This window comes from Desmodus rotundus, chromosome 11, assembly GCF_022682495.2.
Source record: "Desmodus rotundus isolate HL8 chromosome 11, HLdesRot8A.1, whole genome shotgun sequence".
NCBI classification, from domain to species: Eukaryota; Metazoa; Chordata; class Mammalia; order Chiroptera; family Phyllostomidae; genus Desmodus; species Desmodus rotundus.
This window is the reverse complement of record NC_071397.1, coordinates 24,292,309-24,305,993: the sequence shown is the minus strand read 5'-3', so window position 1 is coordinate 24,305,993 and position 13,685 is coordinate 24,292,309. Positions and strand designations below refer to the sequence as shown.

Here is a 13,685-nt window from a genome sequence, read left to right as displayed (position 1 = left end):
GAAATTGTGTGATTTTTATCTCTCTGAGTCACTTATTTCACTTAGCATAACACCCTCCAAGGCTATGCATGCTGTCGCAAATGGTAAGATTTGCCAAACTGGAATCACTGAGTCATAAGGCCGTTTCACTTTTAATTTTTTGAGGAAACTCCGTACTGTTTTCCAGTGGCTGCACCAGTCTGCATTCCCACCAACAGTGTAGTAGGATTCCCTTTTTGACACATCCTCACCATTTGTTATTTACTGATTTATTGATGGTAGCCATTCTGACAAGTGTGAGGTGACATCTCATTGTGGTTTCTATTTACATTTCTTTGATGATTAGTGACATTGTGCCATCTGTGTGTCCTATTTGGAGAAGCATCTATTCAGGTCCTAGAAAGGTGGCATTTCTGATAGAGGGTATGCCTTCAAGGGCAAAAAAGTACCAAAGAATCTCATATGTTTCAGGAACCCATATACATGAGACAAGAGAGCTTACATACATAAGAGGTTCAGAAACAGAATGTTAAAATAAGGTATATATGGCATTCTGAGCAACCAATGAGGTAAGGTACCTTGGGGCTTCAGGGGGAGGCAGGTCATTCAATAAGGACAATAAGAAGAATGAACGTTCAGTAGTTAAAAGTTTGTCCTGCCCTATAAGTCATAAGGGTTATTTCTGTTGATAACTCTTGTCATGGGCTAGGCTCCAAATTCAAATGCTTTAAGGGGGAGGGTAAAAATTCTCATGAGCCCTTAGGGTCTTATTGTCTTCAACTGCAAAATAATTCACATTCCAAAGTGGCACATCTTGGAGAGGCCTGTTCTGAACCTCTTCACTAAAAAGAAAAAAAAGTTGCATTTTATGTATTCGGGAAATGAAAAACTGTACTTAAAAGAAATCTTGACACAGAATAGCCAAAGCAATCTTGAAAAAGAAAAAGAAAGTTGGAGGACACACACATCTGAATATTAAAACTTACTACAGAGCAACAGCAATTAATATAGTATGTTTCCTACATAAAAACAGACACATGAGACAATGGAATGGAATTGAGAGTCCACAAATAAACCCATGTATCATAGTCAACTGATTTTAAACAAAGATCTCAGTATCATTCAATGGAGGGGTGGCGGGCGGGGGGGGGGTCTTTTTAGCCCTGGCCAGGTGGCCCAGTTGGTTGGAGCACTGTACCATACACCAAAAGGTCGCGGGTTTGATCCCCAGTCAGGGCACGTGTGGGAGGCAACTGATCCATGTTTCTTGCTCACATCTCTCTCCCCACCCCCTCCTCTCTTTCTCTAGAATCAATAACCATATCCTCAGGTGAGGATTAAAAAAAAAGTCTTTCAACAATTGGTACTGTAACAACTGGATAGACACATGCAGAAGAATAAAGTTGGACCCTTAGCTCAAACCACGTATAAAAATTAACTCAAAATGGATTGAAGATCTAAATGTAACAGCTAAAATTATAAAACTCTTAGGAGAAACCATGAGGCTAAATCCTCATGCTCTCAGATTCAGCAGAGGATTCCTAGGTATGACAATAAAGCACAAGGTCAACAGAAAAAATGCATAAAAATAGATAAATAAATCACCTAACCCAATTTAAAATGGGCAAATGATTCCCTGTATTCATTTTTCCAAAGGAGACACAAAAACACATGAAAAGGTGCTCAACATTAGCCATGAGGAAAATCAAATCGAGACCACGATAAGGTACTACTTCACACTCACTAAGATGTCTATAATCAAAAAGATAAAAAAAAATTATTGGTGAGTAATAGGACAAAAGCTACTTTCTCAGGCCCTCTTTCCCAGAGCTAGCTGGATCCTGGCTTAAAGCATGACTGATTGTTTTATGAGCCTTATCCTCAGGACTAGAAAATTACTGGAAGCTCCCTGAAGGTCCAGAGGCTCCTAGAACTTGGGAAACAGGACATAACAGACCACAATGACCACCAGACCTGTGCCCAAAGATAACATCAAATCATGTTGCAACCCAGCTGAAACATCCTGCTATACAACCATCCATTACCTGATAAAAACTCGAAGCCCTAATCCCTCAGTGCTGGTGCTGGTGCACATCTCCGCACCTAGCCCTTTCCCTCCCTTGGGAAAGTAAAAACAAAACCTCTACTCTCTGCACTTTCTTCTCTTTGTGTATTCCTTCACAGCCTGCATTACCTACATCCTAACAGTGAGGGTGTGGAAATTCAGAACACTCATACACTCTTGGTGACAATGTCAAATTCTACAGCTGTTCTGGAAAATGTCAATTCTGCAAACTGTTAAAATTAGAGTTATCATATGACCCAGTGCTCCCATTCCTAGGAATATACCCTCACATATAATAACATCTGGCCATGAAAACCTTGTATTTGGATGCGCATGACAACATTATTCATAATGCCAAAAGGCAGAAGCAAGGTAAAAGTACATCAAATGATGAATAGATTAACAAAATGTTGTATATCCACACAATGGAATATGATGTGGCACTAAGAATAAAGTCTCCATACATACTACAACATGGGTGAACCTTGAAAACATTATGCTAAATGGAAGAAGCCAGTCAGAAAATACGTATTTTTTGACATGGTCAAAATAAGCAAATCAATGGACTCAGAAGGTAAATTAGTGGTTGCTTAGGACTAAGGCTACAGGAGTAGAGTTTCTTTTCTTTTTTCTTAAATTATGTTTTATTGATTATGCTATTACAATAGCTGTAATGTTTCCCCCTTTGTCCCCATCCACCAAGCACCCCCCACTCCCTCAGGCAATCCCTACACCATTGTTCATGTCCCTGAGTCATGCATAGTTTCCTTGGCTACTCCATTTCTTATACTGTACTGTACATCTCCACTGCTCTTCTGTAACTACCTATTTGTACTGCTTAATCCCCTCACCTCTTCCCCCATTTCCCTAGCACCCCTCCCATCTGGCAACCATCCAAATGCTCTCCACATCCATAATTCGAACTCTGTTCTTTTTCTTTGATTAGTTTGTTTTTTAGATTCGATGAACAGATATGTATTTGTGACCATTTTATAGTTCACAATTTTGATTATCTTTTTCTTAAATAAGTCCCTTTAACATTTCACACAATAATGGTTTGGTGATGATTAACTGCATTAGTTTTTTCTTGTCTGGGAAGCTCTTTATCTGACCTTTGATTCTGAATGACAGCTTTGCTGAGTAGAGCCGTCTTGGACATAGGTCCCATCTTTCATGACTTTGAATATTTCTTGCCAATCCCTTCTAGCCTGCAAAGTTTCTTTTGAGAAATCAGCTGACAGTCTTATGGGAACTCCTTTGTAGTAACTCTCTGCTTTTCTCTTGCTGCTTTTAAGATTCTCTCTTTATCTTTAACCTTTGGCATTTTAATTATGATGTGCCTTGGAGTGGCCTCTGCATCCATCTTGTTTTGGACTCTCTCTGCATCCTTGACTTGCATGTCTATTTCCTTCACCAAATTAGGGAAGTCTTCTTTCATTATTTTTTCAAACAGAGTTCCAATTTCTTGCTCTTCCACTTCTCCTTCTGGCACCCCATGATCCAAATGTTGGAATGCTTGAAGTTGTCCCACAGGATGCTTACACTATCCCAGATTTTTTAGATTCTTTTTTCTTCTTGATGTTCTGATTGGTTGTTTTTTGCTTCCTTATGTTCCATATCATTGATTTGATTCTCGGCTTCATCCACTGTACTGTTGTTTCCCTATGAATCGTTCTTTACTTCAATTAGTGTATCTTTCGTTTCTGACTGCGTCTTTTTTACGCTGTTGAGGTCTTCACCAAGTTCCTTGAGCAAACTTATAACCAGTGCTTAAAACTCTGCATCTGAAAGATTGTTTATCTCCGTTTTGTTTAGCTCTTTTTCTGGAGTTTTGATCTGTCCTTTCATTTGGGTCATGTTTCTTTGATTCCCCATTTTTGTAGCTTCCCTGTGTTTGTTTCTATGTACTAGGTAGAGCTGCTATGACTCCCTGTCTTGGCATCATGGCCTAATGTAGTAGATGTCCTTTAGAGTCCGGTGGCGCAGCCTCCCTTAGGACCAAGCTGGGTGGGTACTGGAGGTGCACCCCTCGAGTGTGGGCTGAGTACACCCTCCTCTTCTAGTTGAGACTTGATTGCTGTTGGCAGGTTAATGGGAGGGATTTACCCAGGCCAGTCAGCTGCACAGATTGACTGTGACCACTGACCACCAAACTTTGCCCTCCGCGGAGGAACAGCTGTGCAGGGTGGTCTCCAATGCGGTCTGTAGCTGTCCAATGGATACGCAGGCTCTGGGTTTTCCCAGGTGGTATAGGCCAAGGTCAGCCCCAACCTATGGTTTGTCTGGGGCCACCCTGCCTGAGCTATAGAGCAATCTGAGATGGCTGCTACTTGTGCTGGCTTGGAGATTCCCAGGGGAAGCCAATCTGTGAATCTAGGCTGGATGCTGCTAGTGCAATGCCTTGGGTCACTTAGCAAGAGATAATAGGTGCTGGGAGCTCACTAAGGCCAGTTGTTGCCTGTTTGAAAGGATGTAGGAAGTTGCAAAGCTTGAGCCAAGACCAGCCATTCATATGGAAAAGCTGTCATTAACACCTATTAACTGGGTGGGACAGGGCCTCAGAGCATCTCCTTGGGGCACAGAGTGTTAGATTGGTGGAGTCTCTCTCAGACATGGCACTGACTTGCTGGCTCTGTGGCTGTTCCCACCTTTCTGTCTGGGAAAAAGCTGTCCCCCAGCTCTCACCTTGATGGCAGCCACTTCAGTTCCTCCCTATGCCACTGGTGCCTTGCAAGCTGCTACCCTGATGCTAGATCTCAGAGGGAGTGACTCTGAGTAAGTCTATATGTGGATTCCTTAAGAAAAAACAGCAGTTTCTTCCATTGACAAGAGGTACAAGGGTTGGGGGTTCACAACCCAGTTTCCCAGTGGTCCCAGGCATGGCACTAGCAGCAGCCAGCCTAGATTCACAGATCAGAATCATGGATGTGGAGAGCATTTGGATGGCTGCCAGATGGGAGGGGTGGCTAGGGAAATGGGAGAATAGGTGAGGGGATTAAGAAATGCAAATAGGTAGTTACAGAATAGCCTTAGCATGTAAAATACAGTAAAGGGAATGGAGTAACCAAAGAACTTATACACATGACCCATGAACATGAACAATGTTATGTGGGCTCCCGGAGTGACTAGGGGTGCTGTGTGGAGCGGGACAAAGGGGGAAAATCTGGGACTACTGTAATAGCATAATCGATAAAATATAATAAAAAATAAAAGCAAAAAAGTAAATAAAGAAAGAATATAAGGAATATTATCAAGTTTGACGTTAAAACACAGGCTGATTTGCTGAAAACACACTGTCCATGAAAGCAGAAAAAGCTGTGGGTAATGATTGCTAAGTAGAAGTGGAAGCGGAGACAGCATGTGTAGCAGCTATTTTGAGTAGTGTTGCTTCTAAGGAAAGGAATGAAGCAATAGACCAATTTCTGGAGGTAACAGAGGTATGCTCAAAATAGAGTTGTATGTGTATGAGAGTTTGATCATTTTGTTAGTTTGAGTACTAAAGCTAAACTTACGGAGGTTGGCCTTACTTTGGGGTAAGAATACTCTCACCATTTTAACAGGGGTTGGGGGAAAGTAGGTTTAGCTGCAGTTAAAACTGTTGATTTGTTGTTGTGAGATGATGAGAGAGATCTCTACTAATGAGTGAAAGCAAGCCAAGGAGGTGTTTGGAATATTTGAGGAGAAAGGAGAAGCAGTGAAGTTGATGTTTATAAGAGTGGAAAAGCAAGGCTACTCAGGGAAATAGAGAAGACATTTTGGGTAGAGTTAGTGCCTATTTAAGGTTTGTGTTGATGAAATGAAGCCTGTTAGCCTGGTTGCATGATTTCCCCCAGCGACAGCCCGATTCTCAGGCAGAGGCATTAAGAATGTGGATAATTGGATTCAATTAGAGTTGAGATTTTGCCAGACAAGCGTACTGGAAGAAGAGAGAACCAATGAGTTGAAGATAATTTTTAGGGAGTAATAACAGTGATGGAGCTTGACCTATAAACTGGGTAACAGAGACAGTGAAGAGAGTCAGGAAGGAGATCATAGATAATGAGAAAGTGGGTTCAATAGGTTGGCATCTGAACCAGGTAGGAAAATTACTGTACTATGGATGGTACAGCACGTGTGGTGGAAGGCCAAGCTGGTGACTAGATTGTGAGGTTTCTGAAATCGAGACTATTGGAGGTAGTATCATTTCAGATGATGGCAAGTTGTCAGGTGTGCCTATGGGAGTGACTAACGTGAAGTGGAAGTGCGTTCTAGGATCTGAATGATCAGTGTATTAAACGGGTTACTTACAGAAACATTGCCGTCACTGAGCATGATGGCAGGAAGAGGAGTGCAAAAGAACGCTGAGCTAGAAGCTGACGTTATCATGGAAGGAGTGGGGGGACTGGGAAGAGGTAGATGATGGCAGTGAGTAGTGAGGGGGATAGAGTAGTGCATCTGAGGAGCAAGAATTTCAATGGAGCAGTGTTTTCCAGAAAAGAGAGAGAGCTAAGTGGTCTAGAAGAAGACCAATGGAGAAAGGGAAGCTTGGCCCAAGGTAAGAGGGATGTAAAAAAATATGCATCTTCTACTTGAGAGGGTTGGAGAGCAAATAAGTTCCTCAGGGAGCAGATTTCAGTTAGGTCAAGAAGGTACAGGACAAATGCTGAGAGGCAGTAAAGTATAACTTTTGACTGGTTAAAGACTCATCTTCGCATTGAGAAAGCAGTTATTTGTACTCTGAGAACATTAAGAACCAGATTTATCAGATATGATTAAGATAAAAGTAAATTTTATGCTGCCTGTACTTGGCCCCAGGCACAATGGGAACTCAAAAGGGCAGGTCCCTAGTCCAAAAGCACAGGAAGGGTTACAGCTTTCTCCCTCCCCCAGGCAAAAAACTAAGAAGAAGGTAGCTAGCTGTCCTCCTTGCAACTTGGAGTTTCCCAAGATGCACTGAGTCTATGTCACCCAGTCCAGAGGTGGGAAAGCAAGTCCAACAGGAAGCTCAGCAAGTTACAGCAAAGCCAAATACAGGTCCATTAACTGCCTTGGAGCAGGGGTTAAGGGACTTCTTTTTAGGGCTTTCCTCAAAGGGATCAGTCCTAGCATTCCTCAGCCAGACATCGAATTCATGATTCTTTTATTTATTTACTTTTTATTGTTGTTCAAGTACAGTTGTCTCCATTTTCCCCCCACCTCCCACCCTCATTCCCACTTTGTCCATGAATTCATGATTATTTTAAATTGTATCACTCATAAGCTAATAACTTGTTTGTATTTGTATTTGAATTCCAACTATTGGGAAAAAAGGTTATAACATCTTGTGTTCAACTTATCTACAGAAAAGGCCTCAAGAAAAATATAGCATTTGCTAGGAGGGTTCAGGCCCTAGGAGAAAAGTTCTCCCAGGTAGTCCTATCAAAAAAATATGTAGGAAGCTTTGCTGATCACAACGAGGAAACCAGAGCACAAACTGGAATGGCTGGAAGAGAAGACCAAGGAAGAGGATTTCATCGGACTAGAGGAGGGACTGGGGACTGAGGGGATGACACTGTGTGGTTACTCACTGATTACCAAGGAGCTTATAGAGGAAGAGGGCTCCAGGGAATGAAAAAGCTAATTCCAAGACTATAGTGGTAACAAATTTGGCATGCTCCAGAAAAAGAAAAAGCTCGTGTGACTGAATCATATGGTGAGAGACAGGAAGATGAGAGATTGGCAAGAACCTGGTAAGCTAAAGCAAAGAATTTAAAATCTGTTGTAAACAAAATTGGAAGCCATTGGGGGATTTTGGGGGGGACAACTTTGTTGAGACATTAATTTACATATAGAATTCATCCATTTGAATTGTACAATTCAATGATTTTTAGTTCATTCAGGAAGTCGCACACCAATACTACAATTAATTTTAGATTTTAGTGGATGAAAAAGGGGTCACATACTAAACCTGACAAGCAAAGGGAAGTCCTGTGTGGTGGTGTTACAAACTCAAGAGACCTGAAGTAACCATATAGGATGTTCTGAAATTGAAACTTTCTAACTAAAAGGGAGTCGTGTCCTAGGCTAGTATCTTCCTTGACAAAGGTCAGTCTTTACCTCAACTGAGCCTATTAACTTTCTGAATCTAAATTTTTTGAATTAACAGACCTTGGGAATATCAGGGTAATTTCCTTTTTCCAGACCCCTGGGGGCACAACCTCTTACCCTGAGCAGAGAGCACAAAACCTCTCATTGTTATTGTTATTTGTTAAGTATCCTACCCCCACCTGTGCAAAAGAAGGACAGTCATTCATTTTACTTTTTATCCAATCCCAGAGATGTCCTCCCACTTTGCTTTCTCTCATCACCTAAAATCCATCACCAGTGGATTTCATGTAACCCTTTTACACTTCTTCCTTTGATTGTAATGTATGAAATAAGGTGCAAAACTGCCATTTTCTGGAGCATTTTCTCAGTCTGTTGACATTTTTGTTTCCTGGCAATTATCAGTTTGGCTCAAATAGACTCATAAAATTCTTACAGGTTTGGATGTTTCTAACGCTGACATTTCATCATTCCAAAAAGAAATCTCTAACCTTTCAGCCATCACCACCATATCTCCATCCTCCCACCAGCCCTAAGAAACCAATAATTTATTTTCTCTAATCTACTTTTTTTTGTCTCTATAGATTAGCCTATTCTGGACATTTCATATTAATAGAATCATAAAACCACCTAATCCTTTGGTTTCAGTTCAAACATCACTTCTTTCTAGATACCTTCTCTAATTCCCTATCTACAGGTCCTCCATTATGTTCTCTTGGACACCCCTCAACTTATTCCTAACTCTTCCCACTTATAATTATTTAATTAAGCATGTGTAAATTAATTGTTCAATGTTCTTCCTCCCCGTATATTGTACTCTTCAAAAAAGCAGAGGCTATATACTGCTCAAACCTTTTCCCAGCACAGTATTTGTCTCATGGTAGAAATTTAATAAACATTCCTTGCCATGATGATTTAAAGATATCAAAAACGGTTTTGCGTGAGGACTTTAACCTCTTAAGAAAGGAGTTTGGGCCCCGACCAGTATGGCTCAGTGGGTTTGGCTTCAGTCGTCCCACAAACTGAAAGGTCACCAGTTCGATTCTCGGTCGGAGCACATGCCTGCCACGGCACAAACAAGAGGCGGCCAATTGATGTTTCTCTCCATCTCTTTCTCCCTCCCTCCCCCCCCCTCTAAGAATAAATAAAGTTAAAAAAAAGAAAGGCTTTTTGTTGTATCTTGTCATCATCTTTTACTCTGTCATCACCCAGCCACCCCATTCCAGCACTCCCAAGGCCAGGGGTCAAAGAGAGTAGGGAATGAACAACATTGGGTGTTGGTTCATGAGCCAGGCCCAGTATCATTTCGTCCTAATGCTTCTGCAGACAGAAGACAGAAGAGTTGTCTCCAGGTGAAGGAGTTCATGAAGTGTGGAGATACAATGCACTGCCCCTCTGGTATTCAGAAGACCAAGTGCGGTGTAGCAGGGGGAGCGGGCACACCCTCCATTTCTGAGCAGAATATAGACAGCTTTGACACTGACCATACTTCAGGGAATGTGGTGCTTTACTGGCTCATTAAGGGTTCACTGTTTTGATAGCTCTGAGAGATGTGGCCTTCAGCCTGTTACCATTGTCACAGCGCCTGCCCTTCCCCAAACACAATAGTAGTGATTTAGTAAGCAATGAACAAGAGGGAAGCTGGGGCAAGATAATAGGATAACACTGTGAACTCAAATGAAACCTACTGATCTTCAGATATATGTAAACCAAAACCTTAGCTGTTGATGTTCCTTATAGGATCACTAAATTTATGCCCCCCTCCAGTCAAGGTGGCAAGAGGGATGCAGTACATGATGACATCAAACTTCTGTACACTACAGATGAACTGGAACACTCCAGCTCCACAGGTGTAGGAGGGGGTGGGCATCCTTTTCACATTACAATGAAATGAAATGGGTCTTTAGTCATGCAGGGATTAACATTTTAAGCAAACACCAAATGGTTGAACAATAGTGAGTATTCAGCAAAAACTGATGCCAGACCAAACGGCACCTTAAGAAGAATAAATTCTAGAAAACAATAATAAATCTTGAAACTTAAAAAAAGTTATCATACATTTATAATAAAAATTATTACTAGTTTAATTTTAACAGTTTGATCTTACAGCACAGGAAAAATAATTAACACACAGTGTCCTTACGGTACTAAGTATGAAATTAGAGTTTTGGGGGCTTTTTTTTCCTCACCTGAGAACATACTTATTAATTGTAGAGAGAGGGCAAGGGAGGGAGAGAGAGAGAAACACCTATGTGAGAGAGAAACATCTGGTTGCTTCTCGTAAGTGCCACGGCTGCACCCGACTGCACTCCAACTGGGGACCAAACCTGAAACCCGACCAGGAATCCAACCCGTGAAATTTTGGTTTACTGCTTGATAATCCAAACAACTGAGCCACAGTGGCCAGGGCCAAAGTGGAGTTTTTGTGATAATTTACTTTCAGCTGAGACCCTTATAGGAGCTACACACTTTTATGGCTAGGTCTGTCAGGGTAGGTACTGGTGATGCTGTGTTGCTGCTAAAGGGGTCAAGCTTTTCCTCCTCTCCAGTTGTCGTTGACTGAAGATTTATTTTTGCTTTCGCACTTGAAGATTTGGTTGATGGTTTTGAGATAATATATATTTTAAAGACAATCCTGTGGTATAAAGTTTTGTGTACTACCTCAAAAAGATATTCCTAAGATTTCTCATCCCAAGGAGAAATTTATTTTTTTTCTTTTTATTGCAGTTATATGAGATGATAAATGTTAACTACATGTAATGTAATTATTTCACAGTATATGTAAATCAAACCACATTAAACTTATTCAGTATTCAGCAGCATGTGTCAATTATTTCTTAATAAAACAGGAGGGGAGTGGGCATTTCTGATTATTTTCAGAAACAGTCTTTAGATTGTTATTCCTGACACTATAAAGATACGATTGGACAAATCCAAAATGTGGAAAATTCTACTAAGCAAATTACCCAATTTCTTCAACAAATTAACAGCATTAAGAAAAAGAATTGAGGTCCAGCTGGTATAGCTCAGTGGAGTGAGCACGGGCTGAGAACAAAAGGGTTGCAAGGGTGGCCAGTTGGATTCCCAGTCGGGGCACATGCCTGGGTTGCCCGCCAGATCTCCAGTGGGGGCCACGTGAGAGTCAACCATACATTGATTTTTTTCTCCCTCTCTTTCTCCCTCCCTTCCCCTCTCTCTAAAAATATATAAAATAAAAACCTTTTTTTTTAAAAAAAAGAATTGACTGGCTGTCAAGGACGTGGCACCGTCAGGGCCTAGAAGATGCTGAGCCCTGCCCAGATCGCCCTGAACACGTGATGTTGATATGTGTGCTCAGAGTGCGTCTTTTTGAGGACACTGGGGTTGGGAAGTTAAGCATCGTGTGTCGATTTGTCCAGGGTCACTTTGACGATAACATCATTCCGACCATTGGAGAGTCTTTGATGACAAAAACTGTGCCTTGTAGAAATGAACTTCATAAGCTCCTCATCTGGGATACTGCTGGTGAGGACCAGTTTCATTCCTTGGCTCCCAGGTGCCACCCTGGCTCTGCTGTAGCTGTCGTAGTGTATGATATTACCAAACAGGGCTCATTCCACGCCTTGGAGAAATGGGTGAAAGAACTGAAAGAACACGGTCCAGAAAACACTGTAATGGCTATCGCTGGAAACAAATGTAATCTCTCAGGTATTAGGGAGCTTCCCTTGAAGGATGCAAAGGAATATGCTGAATCCACAGGTGCCTGTCGTGGTTGAAGCAAGTGCAAAAAATGTTATTAATGTTGAAGAGCTCTTTCAAGGAATCAGTCACCAGATCCCACACTGGGACCCTCATGGAAATGGAAACAATGGAGCAGTCAAACTTGGGAGGCAAATCACTCCAGCCAGCAGCCAGTGCTGCTGACTACCGCCCATGGCCCATTGTACTTGAAGAAGCCAGAGCCAACTCCCAGTGCACTGCTGAAGGACTCCCATTCTCCGTGGCCTGGCACCTCACTTAGAGACAAGTGAGCACACTGGCTTGGCATCCTGGGAGACCTGCAGGGAATAGGGCAGAAAATGTCCTTGGAAAAAGATTTCTAAAAACTGGAAAAATCTACCACCTAGCCTTTTGTGCATGAAATGCACACAGTAGAGAAGAAATGTTAGATAATAAGTATAGTTGAGTTTTTGTTTAAAACCTTAAAATATTCTGACCTTAAAAAATCTTACTGGCTTATTATGTGTGTGAAATTCTAAAAATGATGCTCCACTCTGATTTCCTGTGTTCCCTAGCCAAATTCCAGTAACTCCTTCACTACATTGCATTGTTACCTAGCCAGCCTTCACTGAAAGGTTGACTTATTTTTCTTTAATTTACCTGTCAGTGGAGTATAATTGGATCATCACTCAAGCTGTAGACTTGAGTTGTTATAAAAGTGGGAAAAGATGTATTAGAAACTTGTCTATATCTCTGACTTTTACTTGATGAATATTTTTTTAAATTGTGGTCATATATAAACAAACAAATCAAATCTGAAAAAAGGAAAAAGAATTAAAAAGGAGGAAAATATTATTGATTAAAAGAAACTTAAAAGATACACGAAAGAAATATAGTATTGTAGATATTATTTGAATTCTGATTTGAACAAACTAATAAACAATTGAACAAACTAATAACTAAACCTTAAAAAACTTTTAAAGCCATTGGTGAAAATTAAAAATGGATTTGATATTTAAGACATTTAAAAAACTGTGTGATAATGGTATTATTTTTTAAAGATTTTATTTATTTATTTTTAGACAGAGGGGAAGGGTGGGAGAAAGAGAGGGAAAAAAACATCAGTGTGTGATTGTCTCTCATGCACCCCCTACTGGGGACCTGGCCTGCAATCCAGGCATGTGCCCTGACTGGGAATCGAACTGGCGACCCTTTGGGTCACAGGCCAGTGCTCAGTCCACTGAGCCAGACCAACCAGGGTGATAATGGTATTTTAAAATTTTTCTCATCTTCTAGATATATATGTGAAAATTCATATGGGTATAACCATATGATATCTGAAATTTTCTTTAAAAGACTCCAGAAAATATAAATAAAATTTAAATTAATGAATGAAGACTAGACAAAAGAAAAATGACAAAATACAGGTAATTGTAGATGTGAGGTGACAGGTACAAAATGATTTATCATACTCTTCTCTCTTGTGTATATTTGAAAATTTTCACAATAAAAAGTGAATTAGAAATTTGTGCTTTTACATGTATACAATTACTTTAATATATTTTCATGAACATTTCTTTATATAAACATCTTTGTTCTTAAGCTTTAGATCTAAAAATGTGCCAGTGGAACACGGATTTGGCTTTTAAGAAATAAAATTACCATTGAATTCCCATCTCATTCTCCATATTCATTACAGTGCATACCAATTACAGATCTTTTGTGGAGTTAAATGATGGGAGGATCGTTACACTACTTATTGTATGAGAAATGCTTGCCTTCTCCACGCACATCTGTTTACTTCTTCAGTAGCAAATAAACTTCTTTCACAGGCAACCATTGATTATTAGTAAATCCTGCTACAATAGTATTATAATCT

The 13,685-nt window shown here is 40.6% G+C and overlaps 1 pseudogene; it reads left to right on the top strand.

Moving 5' to 3' along the window:
* The first annotated feature begins 11,424 nt into the window (after positions 1-11,424).
* On the top strand, positions 11,425-12,010 carry LOC112319359 (ras-related protein Rab-31-like; annotated as a pseudogene).
* Positions 12,011-13,685: the final 1,675 nt, after the last annotated feature.